Raw genomic sequence first — 11009 nt, forward strand, 5'->3', positions numbered from 1 at the left:
GTGTGTTATGAAGGGTACGTTCGATTCGCCTGCACCACTTGAACCAGTTCACGAGGTGCTGCACCCTGCCATTCGTTTCAGCGGTGCAGCAATGGCGGCCGCAGAACCACGACGTTCGTTTCAAAAGGTGCAGGAAAGGTGCAGGGCTGGTTCATGATTTTGCTGCACCCGCTCCACTGTCGGTACCGACTTGGTGCAGGCATACAGGTGCGAAGCAGCGACGCAGCAGACGACGCAGCACACGGGCGCAAGCCCGCTTAAACACGTGTGATGTGTCTACGCAACTGTAGTGTGTATTTACGCCCCAGAAACCGATCATACCTGCAGTTCAGGACCTCTCAAACTTACACACTCCGTGCACATTAGTCTGACATAGCATAACATCTACACCGCGTCTGCACCTTTGCATTCGTTTCGAGTGTTTCGCTGGGCCTGCACCTCCGGAATCGAGCTGCACAGTTTTTGAACTTCTCGTGAACCGCCGTGAACTGGTTCGCAATGGTGCAGGCGAATCGAACAGACCCGAAGATTTATTCATTGGACGCCGCTGATTCGGAATTCGAATGTAGATTTCATAAAACTAATATAACCAACTCTAGAGGAAAAGCTGGTCCGAAATGTAGGAACCGCTAAGGTACAGTGAACTAGAAAAACTATTCTAGTACACTGCAGCTAGGGCGCCGCCCTGTTGCTACTGGTCAATGTAGCCAGCGCAGTTACTATTGAAACAGATGAAAATAAGTACAGGTCACCTTATGCTTTGTCATTTAAAAACGCATACCTGATGGCTTTATGAAGGTTATGCGTTAATATTAAGTTTACAGAAAGCGGTCGCTAAGTGCGTGGCTTATGTAAATCACGATGTACGCATTTATGCAATAAATGATGACGCGAATTTCGGTTTCGAATCTCTGTTTTTGGATGCGTGGTAGTTTCGTACAGTTTAGGTTTGACATGCGATCGCACGTCAAAATCGGACGCTATGGCACATTCGCACCTTTTGTGCCACCTAAGCCCCCAGGTGCTCTGGCATATACTTTCACATATAAGTAAACGAGTGTATCTTCTTGTTCATAACAGCACGCGAGTAGACAGCTCTTGTGATGCATCACAATCGTTTGAGAAGCGTCGCAGTAGAGCATCTTTTTTACATGCGGAGCGGTGTTTTTATTTGAAGGTTTCCCTTCAGTAGGAAACTGCTGGACAGGCGGACCAGAGCACCGGAATTGTACTGGCGAATCCACAAGCAATTATTAAGTCATATAATCTGTTTAATTCTTCCACTTTGGACAATCATGCTACTACAAAGGCCACAGCAGAAAAACAGCCTGATGCCCAATTTCTCTGCCACAAAGCAATCAAGAGGCGAGTGCCTAATACGGACAAAATCGAGTGCATGAACCAACATAATAATAGCGTAGGTCCTTTATTAATTGTGCAATATTTTCAACACTTCCTTGAATGCCATTTCATGTGGCATAGCTTTTCTGGTCAAAAATGTGTGCTGCGAATCTATTTGCAAGATCGACTGCGGGCCTGGAGGACCGTTCACTTGCACTTGATGCTGAGTCTTTTACATGTATCCAGAAACTGCAGATATGCAGATCAGATCCCTAAGAGCATTTTCAAGATTCAATTATTCTAGGCAGCACGCACATATGCAATACTGACATAATCTCAAATACCACTAAGCAGCTGGGACACATTTTTGTTGAGTAACTCGCAGGAAAAATAAGTAGATTATGTGGACAGCTCCAGCTAATTTTTTAAAAATCCGTGTGTACAAGGGGTATGCAAAAATAATTTTTTTCTCGCGCACCGATTATTTTGCTGTATAAGCAAGATAATCCACCCCGTTAGTGTAACATATGTTGTACATCACACTAATATGTGCTTTATTTACCAAGTCAGGTGAGTTACTTTTATGGCTCATTCAGTCAAATCACACTGCAAGCTGCATTCATCAATTTTCTACTGGATTTTGCAGATGTTTAAGGAAACGTGTTTCCCTGATATGCAGATATGCAATGGCAAGCCCTTATGTGTGTTCCAAAGGTAAAATTTCAGTTCTAAATTAAAGAAGACATTTCTAGTCAGAAACAACATGCAAAAATACTGAATGCATAGTATCATAAGCCCAAGGTACAGAAATTATGAGGAGTGTCGAATGATATTAAGGAAGGAATGATATTTGAAAATGCAAGATTCTTTAGTGGAGGTCCAGCAAGTCAATATAGGTAGAATACTCATGGTAGTCAATATAGGTAGAATATCCCATGACTCGCAAAATTATGCGAGTCATGGGATAGCAAACAATTGGTCAGGAAATGCGTCGTTTTTCTGCAAAACAAAAGCAGATGATTGACATTAGATGAGTGACTTTAGCATCATGAGACTGCTGCTTGATAAATTCAGAAAGGAACCAAAAAACAAGGCACGCAAAAATAAAAAAATAATAATGATGCTCTCTCCACTGTGGGATAAATAAAAAGAAACGGATCACATCTAATGTGGACATATCAGACACCTTGTGAAACACTAAAGTATAAACCCCATGCAAGCGATCTTGCACGCGACAGCGACAAGCGACGCGATGGAGATGGCTGTCGCGTTCGCTCGTCGCCTACAAGTTGCACCCCATGCTACAGTGTACTAGATATTCTAGTACACTGTACCCATGCGAGCGATGACTTCGAGCGACGTCTCCCCAGTGTTGCCGGTATGAGAGCAGCAATATAGGCGCCGAAACTAGCGTGACGCGTGCTTTATTAACTTAAGTTGATGTATTTTACTGTAAAAAACAGCATAAAATATTTCTGAAAGTCTTGCAGTAGGTTCTTATCCTTGCACCTATAAAAATTCAATCGTTTGCTCGTTCCGTGCGACAATCAGAAGTACTGGAGTTATGTACATCCAGTTCCGGCTTTGCGCTATTGGCTAGTCGCTCATAGCACTTCTGGGCGACGAGCGACGAATTCTAGATTTGCAAAACCGAGCGATCGCGCGACAAGACCGAGCAATCTGTTCAAGCGACGGCCCGATCCGTCGCGCGAACCCGTCGCTCCTCGCTGTCGCGCACGAAATCGCGCTAATGGGGTTTAGCCTTAAAGGAAAAATTCAGTTTCGAGCTATGGAACTTGCCGCATAGATTTGGGGTGGGGGGCGAGAGGGGGTCTTGCACTGATAGTGATAGTTACTACTGCATCTAGAAATTGAAAGCATTCATGCAGACAAAGGTGATTCTTTATATTTTTCACTACTACTTCAAATGCCTCCACCAAGTGTTACAATGCTGCAGGCTGTCATACTAAGGATCTTACAGCAACACCTGCAGGTAAAAATCAGAAGCAGTCAAAGTGCTGGAGTATTCTGGACACTATCTTTGAAAACTTTTAGGCAAGGACAGTGCAAGAAGCAGACATAAGAACTGCATTTATCTCCGCAATTCCCCATTTCAATGGCCTTTTCTTTTTGCTTAGACAATGCCTACGGCGAGCCACAGCAGCTCCCTCATGCAGACTCCGCAAACCAAGCGGCCGTGGAGGCAAATGCAGGTAAGAGGCAAGAAGCAATAGCATTGGTATTGACATTCATCTAATATTTTTTTTCTTACGTTTAGGCAGTCAGCACACCTCGAACAGCCACCTTGACTGCGGGTGTGTCACCCTAGTCGCCAAGGAAGCATTTGAGGAAAAGCGACAGGCAATGTGAGCAGTCACTTCTCCATGTAAACGATATTCTTTCTCTCGAATGACTCCTACGCCTAGCCACACCAGCTTAGCTGTGCAGACTCCACAACAAAGATGCCGCGGAGGCACGTGCAGGTCAAAGGCAAGAAGGAGTGGCACTGGTGTTGACATTCACCCGATTTCTTTCTTTTTCTTACACTGGGGCAGCCAGCACACCTCGAACAGCCACCTTGACTGTGGGTGTGTCACCAGACTTGATATGTCCCTAAACACCGATTACGCGGCGTGCGAGCGTAACTTTGAGCCGCATTTCATCGCGGGAGACTATGTGCACATAATTAACGGAACAGGAGTTCGAGTGCCAGGAGGGAAACCAACTCTTCGACTTGACGCGGTGCCGACCATTTAAAACTGGCAGGTTTAAACATTGTGTCTGCCTTGTTTCAAATTTAGACCAAAGGAAAAGCATGCATATTTAAATATATTTGTGAAGCTGGCCACTATTTGTAGAGATTATTTAGATGTCGGACCAAATTACGTTTAGGGCGAGGTTATAGATATATTTCATCAGGTTCCTTATGTTATCCATTAAGGAAGGGCGAATATTCCATGGAAAAAAAAATGCAAATGCAATCTGGCAGAGGTGTGGCAACGTGGAATGTTGAACGCACGTTATCTGTCTTTAAGATGCAACATTACCTTGGGGCATACTCCGATTCTCTATTCGAATATAAATGAAACACATAAGTGCTATATTGAAGGAACTGCTGGACTGATTTGAAGGGAATTCGTTGCAGTTGAATGAGAATGTTTAATTATAGCAACTGTGTGCAGCGGTATGTTTCAGACGGTGTACTCTCCACAGAAACCCACGAGATTGAGCGCGCTAAAGAAAAAGAAAAAGAACAAAGCTTATAAGTCTGTAAATCGGCCTTCAAGACAGCTAGATATCGCACTTGTGCAAATTGCATATGTTAGAACATCTCGAGCGGACAAATGTGATGCAAATAATGAGAAAGTCTTCTTTTTAATAAATGCAGCAAACCCCATCAAAACTGTATAGTGGATGCCGAGGAAACTGATCTTTCCTTTCGCATGCATTTAGGTATAGGAGGTAAGTGTGAGCTTCTTACAGTTCGAGTAAGGATTCTGATAGCACACAATATCCACCAATAGCCTTCGAGAGAATCGCGACTAAATTAAAAATTATGATGCAGTATTGCAGTATACTACTTACACGCTCTGCTCAGCTCGTTAGAACGCGTTTTGTACAGCAAATGTGATAATAAACAGGCAATAAAATAAATGACGGGCATTGATCATTGATGAGGGACGTTAGATTCAACTCACAAGCAGCAGGTTAATAATACAGTTTTCTAGAATAACGTTATTGTCGCGCTTCACCACGGCCAGTCATGTCAGAACCATGTTGCGCGTCATAAAATGACTTCTCTGAGCCTGCCAGGTGCTCGCCCGGCTCAGATTAGTTGTAGACGGGACGATAATGCAGTTCAGTTGCGATGAAACATTCATTTTTCCGTTCCTGCTGTGGAAACTCGCCGTTTTTGCACACGCATGTACCGGCAAGCACCGACCTGCGATGCCGGGTGGCGCATTCAAGAGTGATCGACTACAACGCCGCCGTTACTTTTCTACACGCAAAGGCCCCCTCCATGGTAAAACCCCTTAAACTTCGCAAAGTAGTGCCACTTTTTGAAGAATGCCGCCTCCTCCTCGCGCGCTCTGGCCGAGGACGACGCCGCGTCGCTATTGGCCTAATAGCATCACGCGGGCCCTCGCGCCGTGCACCAGCGCCATTTTTTGCTCGGGAAGGGTTTACGAAGTGGCGAGGAGCGCATGTTGGCGCCGTTACTAGGGTGGCCCCTTCTAGCCACCCTACCGTTGTACCGTTGCTACGCTCGAGCAGTGTAGGCGGCGCCACGGTCGAAGAGGGAGCGTGAAAGAGAGGAGAAACGAGGAGGAGTGAAGGCAGAGGAGGAGAGTGTCGCTTCTTTACGAATTTTAAGGGGTTTTACTCCACGGCGGCCTGTTGTGCCACTCAGAAGTATTCTAGCACACTCTTGTAAGGGCGCTACCCTGTTATCACGGTTAGGGTTGCTATTACGGTTAACGGTGGTAATTGCCACAGTAATTCTCGGTATACGACGTGCACGCGTGAAGGTCCTAACATGTCACGTATCGCTGTACCTCATCATGAAGCGAGCAAAAATGAAACTCTCAAGTTTAGCCAATATTTAGCCAGTTAAGCGCGGAACTATATTCACCGCAGCGCAAGGATATTGCCTGCGTACGCCTGTGCCTGCGTACGCTTCGGCAGTGCTGCAACGAGCTTGCGAGTTGGAGTATATATGTGCGAGCTACTTTTGTGTATTGTTTGTAAGTTTTCGGCAGCACGATTACACCACTGCTGTTGATTTACACCACCAGCGAAGTAGAATACGCTTGGTTACTGCAGTATTAACTCTGCTTTTGTCTTGTGGAACTCTGAGCCACCCGGTGGCTGTACCTTCCAGGCCGACTTAAAGCCCCTTAAAATTCGTATAGTGCCACGCTTTGAAGAATGCCGCCTCCTCCTCGCGCACTCTGGCCCAGGCCACAGCCGCGTCGCTCTTGGCCTAATAGCATCACGTGGGCCCTCGCGCCTTGCTTCAGCGCCATTTTTGCTCGAGAAGCGTCTACGGAGTGGCGAGGAGCGCATGTTGGCGCCGTTGCTACGCTCGAGCAGTGTAGGCGGCGCCACGGTCGAGGAGGGAGCGTGAAAGAGAGGAGAAACGAGGAGAAGTGAAGGCGGAGGAGGAGGGTATCGCTACTTTAGGGAGTTTAAGGGGCTTTAGGCCGACTCACGTTTGCGTCTCCGCCCATGCGGTAAAACGCCCACTCCGCTCGTGTTTACCAGAATGCCAGGCACGCTAAAGCTCTAACACACAACGCTCATGCCAGAAGCGGAAGTCAGAAGGCAGGGCCGTTTGAAAGGAGCGTCACAGTGCGTCAGCTTGGCTTCGTCGCTTTTGCAACCAAACGCAATGCGCGTCTCTATAGCCCTTTTAGCCCACCGCGGATACGGCCGCACATGCGCTGTTGATACCGTGACAGCCGGATTGCGCCCATGGCAAAAATATACAGAAGATAAAAAATAATGAGCCATTCCGCTCTGTTGTGGTGGATGACATTCGAAGCTGTTTAGCACACGACACAGAGGTGACACCGAATTTTGAACAAAGGTACAAATTTATTTACCATGATTTTTGTATACATGCGCGCGGACGAAGGTACCGCCTCTCCAAGGAGCCGGAAGAGAATAGACACGCGTGACGTTTCGATGGGACCGCCACCACGGGAGCACAGCGCGACGGGAAAGCGAAAGGAAAGTAGGTACGCAAGCTCTTGGAACGTCAACAAAGAAAGGTTGGTGCGAACGTAAACATGGCCGACGTGGGTCAAAATGTAACATCGGTTCTTGTCAGCTTAATATATGAACGTCGACCCGACTTCCCGCTGGTGTGCCACGGCAACGGCGGCCATATTTTGATGGGGGCCAAATGCGAAAACACCCGTGTACTTAGATTTAGGTGCACGTCAAAGAACCCCAGGTGGACAAAATTTCCGAAGTCGTCCATTACGGCGTGCCTCATAATCAGAAAGTGGTCTTAGCACGTAAAACCGCATAATTACTTTTTTTAATGTGCATTGCAATAAAGCGCCATTGAAATTCTCGCGTACATTCGTTTGTAACGCCTTTCTTTTTCTTGCGTACGCGTCCTAGTGTATTCGCTGGTACCTCCTTTTCAAATTCGTCATGCAACAACTGGCCCAAGAACTTGCACTAATGAACCAGTGTAATTTCCAATGTTCTTATGCACATAAATGGAGAGTTAGGTGTAAGATACGAATAAATTTTTCGAAAGCAGCTCTTATTTTTGAAATCGCACATATTCCGTACCTTCCTTTCATCCCTATAAAACCATCTAGTCGAGTCGCATGTGAATAGAAGTTCTTGATGTATACGAAGCTGGACTATCAGGAAAATACGTTCCTTTTGTTTGCTTTACGGGGTTACGCAGTTACGAGCTAGGAATCGGAATATCCCAGTAAGATCGCGGCTCCTTGTAACATCACGCTCGAATCCTGGGTAACAAAAATAAAGCTTATAGATGAACGTCCCCTGTTGCAGGGGCACAAAGTGACAATAGTGTACAGTGGTGTCCAAGTGAAAATCAATCTTCAACATTGCTTATGCAAGCCTTTGTTAGGTTTTATGGCTGGATCAGTAGTGTGATACAGTAGCCCGGAATTTCAAGACAAGGCTACTGCTGCAATCACCGGTAATTTCACGGAGGTGAAAAATATTCAAGCAGCCACGCTCTGCGAGGACACCGGCCTCGAGAGACCAGCGTCATCAGTGAAGAATTGCGTAGAGCACATGACTCTCTCTTTCCTTCTCTGCGAAGACGCACAAGGCCCAGTGCCCATTTCGTGTCACTGCGACAGAAAGCGGTACATAGCAGCTATTGGATTTCGTCAGAAGTCCTTGTCGGCTCTGAATATGGAAGACCATTGCCTGCTTCGCAAGCCTGAAGTGCTGTCCGAATTGCCCGCGGCACATTATGGCATGTTCCGTAGACGTAAAGGACTTGCCTTATTCGCTATCTTGCAACTTAATCTGAGGAAACCAGGCGAAAGGTGAAGTTCCTGAACTCGTGTGGCGCGTCCGAGAATCACTTCTAAGAGCAACTATGATCACTGATGAACTGAGTGTCTGCTCTTCACCGCTTTCGTTCTCCTCGCTGGCCGGACCGGAAGGCCTCGCGCACTTTTCCGGCTGATGTGCCTTTCGTGACGTCACACGATGTTCGGTTGACTGCTCGGTCAGGTTTCGGTATCGCGCTTTTTTTCTCTTATTTAAAATTATTTTCGAATTGGGGGCGGAACAATTCTACTATCAGAAGCGTGACAGGGGGGTCTCGGGAACATAAATATGCCATTACCTTGACATGGTCAAAACATCCCCAAAGCTACCCTTTACGACTGGTTACGCGAACATGGAAACTCGATTAAGGGAGCGCCTGTATACCCCCTTGTTTAGTCATGTAGACACGTGTAAATGCTCTTCTGACTTTGCTAAATGCATCACCTTGAAAACATATCGAGAACAAAGAATGCGCGAAGTTTTTGACGCTTTTGCTGTCCACAGGCATGGTGCATGCCTGCGTCAGCGAACGCTTGAGATCTATGCATCTTTACTCGGGAATGAGTTGTCGTACCTCGATTGCAAAATGTAAGCGCTACATGCCATTGTGCACTGGTTGACTGCCGGATATAGGCAGCCTTTCACCATACGAATAAACTGTATGGTTGCTAGTCAGCGCTCATGTCTGTCATCTCGCCTCTGCCCCGTTCAAAAGCGCTGTTTCTTTGCTGAAGTATGACTTAGGTCGCTAGGTCACATTTGAAGGGGTATACATTTGAATGAATCTGGTTAGGGCTGTCATCGTCTCGGACCTGTACTTCTTTTTTTGCGGTCAAGATCTCTGAAGAACTAGTCTCGTCGCATATGATTGGGTTCCCATCGTACACCGCAAGGTGCACGCAAAGTATGAAAAAGTTTGCTCAAACAGTTGAACATGTTAACCGCGTAAGTGTCGCGTATACAGTCGCAAGTTTGACTATCGTGAACGCGGGAGCGCGTGCCGCACGGTGCAGGCAGAGCACTCTGGTGAGCGACTAGCGCAATCTCGCGGTAGGTTTAGCGGATGCACTACCTGATCGCGCTCGCGCATCGTCTCCTAGATAGTCTACTGCAAGTCTACCGTATTCCACAGGCAGACGGTAAGTTAATGCGCATGCGCATGAGACTGCCTGCTCTATCATTTCCAGACGTCGCGTGGCAGTGACGGCAGCAGACGGCAGACGAGTGAGGTTCAGGGAGTGAATCGTGCATGGCACTGAACTTGCAATCTGCGACAGTGCGTCAGCCGCTCGGCAGAGTGCTTGCTAGGCCTACATGGAGTGTCATGTGCTCCCGAGTTCTCTTTCATGAAGCTGCTGACTGTGCGCGTCAGCAGGGGAAACGGAAATCACGGTATTGTTGCGTTTTGCCGCGGAATAGTGCACTAAGAACGAACGGGAAGGTGTGCCGACGCATTTTTAAAGAGACAGAAGCTTTATAGGAGCATCTGGTGGTTCGGTTCCATATTTAGGAACACGAACGCTATTAAACGTTTACACATGTTAAAATAAATTATTGAATTTAATGTCCGGGAACTGCACAACGGGTTATTACGACTTTTGAGGAACGCCGTTGGAGGGCTTCGGACACCTGGGCTTTATTACCTGGCACCCAAAGCACAGTACACGAGCGTTTTTCCTTTCCATCACCAATTGGAAGGCGGCCGCGTGGTCGGGTGCCGAACCAGCAACCTCGGCAGCCGAACGCTATAACCACCGATACATCACGGAAGATTTATGCGTTAAAGTTTGCAGCGTACATGATAGATAGCGCCGATAATAAAATGAAGGAACTGTGTAGCGACAAAACACAAAACTTACCCTCAAATTAGGTATAGCGATATCGTACTGCAAGGAAATATACACAGAAGGAAGATCGTTTTGCTTTGTTTAAGCTTCATAATAATCATCATCACGAACTACGCATATGTGGAACTGCCAGACGTCAGTGAGCACGGTTGCAAGTGATCCTACATATCGCTCAACGCCCCGAAGCCACGACAGCCCATTTTCGGGGTTCCGTCAAAGCTATATAAGCTCCGAAATGCGTGCAGAGTCAGCACGCGCCGTATTGTTTATAAAGCTATACTTACTTCGTTTCGCAGTGATTCGTCGAAGCAGCAACGGAAGAGCGCAGCAATTCTTTCGAAGGCGCGTGCGATCATGGTCCCTCCCGTCCAGGCGAGGTTCGACAACGTCTTGGTTTTCCGTTGCGAGCAAATGATTCTCAATACTGCGCACACAGGGTACTCGGCACCGTTAGCGAGGCAACCGACTAAGTAGCGTGCGCGATTTTTCCATAGCCACGAAAAGGACGCGAGTCGCGGATGAAAAAAGCCTTACCGCAGCCACTAATATAGTGTTCCAGAAGGAATATATGCGCACGAGTGGCTTCATTCCATTCGAAGCGCAATATCAAAACGCTATCATGAGTTCGTGACACTTTCCTGGATGTTTGGCGACGCTGTGGGTGGCAGCAAGTGTGATGGTCCCGCCATGGGGGTGCTTTCTTTTTCTTTTTTGTTTTGCAGAATATAGGCCACGTATATTAAATTTTGCATTGCAATTTAACTA

Source organism: Dermacentor andersoni, chromosome 7 (genome assembly GCF_023375885.2).
Source record: "Dermacentor andersoni chromosome 7, qqDerAnde1_hic_scaffold, whole genome shotgun sequence".
In the NCBI taxonomy this organism is placed as follows: domain Eukaryota; kingdom Metazoa; phylum Arthropoda; class Arachnida; order Ixodida; family Ixodidae; genus Dermacentor; species Dermacentor andersoni.